This window comes from Schistocerca nitens, chromosome 5, assembly GCF_023898315.1.
Source record: "Schistocerca nitens isolate TAMUIC-IGC-003100 chromosome 5, iqSchNite1.1, whole genome shotgun sequence".
NCBI lineage: Eukaryota > Metazoa > Arthropoda > Insecta > Orthoptera > Acrididae > Schistocerca > Schistocerca nitens.
In genome coordinates this window covers 87,161,308-87,163,774 of record NC_064618.1, presented here as the reverse complement: position 1 = coordinate 87,163,774, position 2,467 = coordinate 87,161,308, and positions in this window count along the sequence as shown.

The following is a 2,467-nucleotide window of genomic DNA, read 5'->3' as shown; positions in this document are numbered from 1 at the left end:
GTGTGGCTTGGGTGACCCTGCCAGTAGCTATGCTAACGCCGGCATAGCCCTCAACTTCGCTGGAGCACGAAAACCTCCCGCCAGTACTGAAGGTACCGTTGATAAGGCAGTGTGCCCTGATAGGGACATTTGAAATTATCACTATAAATCACTTTTTATAGTTTACATTTGGAATTATCACTATAAAGAAACTGGCAATGCTGGAAGATGGTGAGATGACCTTGAAGCCCTATTTTCATGCCGGCCACTATGGTGTTTGTACAAGCAACAAAACCCAACTTTTTCAAAAACATAGAGGTGAGTAAGCTTCCAGTGACATGGGGAAGCAATAGAAAGGCGTGGATTGTGAGTGGTCTTATGGAAGAATGACAGTGCTCTTTCAGTGCCAAAATAAAAAAAGGAAATCACCAAGTTCCGCTTTTCCTAGACAAGGCAACCTGCCACTCGAAGCCAGGCAATCCAAAATGAAATTGGCTTTGTTCTCACCAGCTACAACCAGCTTCATGCACCCCATGGACCAGGATCTATTTACACATTCAAGTCCCAACAAAGGCGAATACTGATACAATTGAAAGAAAACAGCCCTCGGTTACTATTTTTAACAAATTAACCTGGTTTCAACACTGCTAGGAGTGTCTTCTTCCGAATTTTAATCAAAGAATGGTCTATATTCTATAACATGGTCACAGAATTAGACTATTAGATATAAAGAAAACTGTGATGGCGAGCCACTAAGGGCTGCTCGTTACTTGCGTGGTGCAGGTTGCAAAACGGACAGTCCGTTTTGCAACCTGCATCACTCAAGTAACGAGCAGTCCTTAGTGGCTCGCCATCACAGTTTTCTTTATCTTAAATATCTTTGTGACTAATGCCCTTTTGGCATATTTATTATTTTATAATATGACATATAAGTACTGCCAGTCTTTTACAGTGATTCCGTACTTATACCCTATCATACGTTTTTAGTCTAATTCTGTGACCATGTTATAGAATATAGACCTTTCTTTGACTAAAAGTCAGAAGAAGACACTCCTAGCAGTGTTGAAACCAGGTTAATTTCTTAAAAATAGTAACCGAGGGCTGTTTATCTTTCAATTGTAACTATTCACAGTCTCTGAACGTGCAGCCATGTACAAAATTTTGCAATACTGATACAGTCTCTTATTCTTAATGTGGAAGAAGTGGAAAGTACGTTTGCTTTTGCATGGTCAGTTCATGTTCTGGATGCTGTAAATTGCTTCAACAAAGGCCTTAAAAATTACGTTCTTTCATCGAAAAAGTCAGTAGTTGGTAGAGTAGCACGGTAGTTAATTATGTATTGCATAACAACTATACGGAAAAATACTCCTTGCATGCTATCATTTTATAAAATCTCATTTCGACTGGCTTAATTAAAATCTCATTTCGACTGGCTTAATCACTGGTACGGCGCGATGCCAAACGGTGTGCTACATCAGTTCAATTCCCTTGCGATAGGTGACAGATAGAGACCTCCATCCAAATCTAAAGAAAAATTCAGTATGTTAACTAAATTTCATATGCACCATGATATTAAGTAATATGCACCAAAAGCGAAATCATAGACACCTCTATTTTTCAGATGTTTTCGAATTTTGCGCAGTGCTTACTTCCATGTAAATACCACAAAACTAAGACCATTAACGAAATGATGGGCACGTCATCATGAACCTAACATATAAAGCTATAAGTAAATCAAAAATTCAACTTTTTACCGAATAGTTTCTGTAAAAACATTTGAGAAAAATTGCTAGGCGTGCATCTCGATTCTGACATCACCTATCGGTCGAAAGTTGGGAAACGAATGAACTCGCCTAGCGCTTTGGACGCAATCTGCTCGCTGTTCACCAGCCACCGTATCCTGTGTGGACTCTGACCATTAACATCCTTATATACTGCCTTGTGTGGAACATATTATTTTTCAGTTTCAAATCTAATCCAGCACGGGAGTCTCTTTTTGCAGTTTAGCCACTGTGTTGGTGCATTTCGAGGTAGTCGGTTCGTGATGGTGACGCCATTGATGCACCCCCAACTGATGATAGCCTCACTCATCGATTCAACCACCAGAACCTCTGTGTCTTTGCAGATTGTTGCCAGTAAATTGAAATGAGGTGTTATATTCAGTGTACTTTGCTTATCACTTGTTGACACTCCATCATTCCAAAACCACCTGTCAATTTCTGGTATAGTGTTTGAATTGACCTAACAATCCGCTGTATACCTCTTATCGAGTTGAGGTTAATCTTTCGTTACTGAAGGAAGAAGAAGTAGCATTACGACAAATTACAAAACAAAAGCATTGCCAGTTCTGTTGTGTAAGACTCATGGGACCCAGGTACATGTCATCACTCTCCACTCCACCATTCAACTAGGACTACGACAAAAGCTCAGACGTCATCTATTGTCTGTTGGGTGTTTCTTACGTATCGAAATTAACATTTCGTTCCAC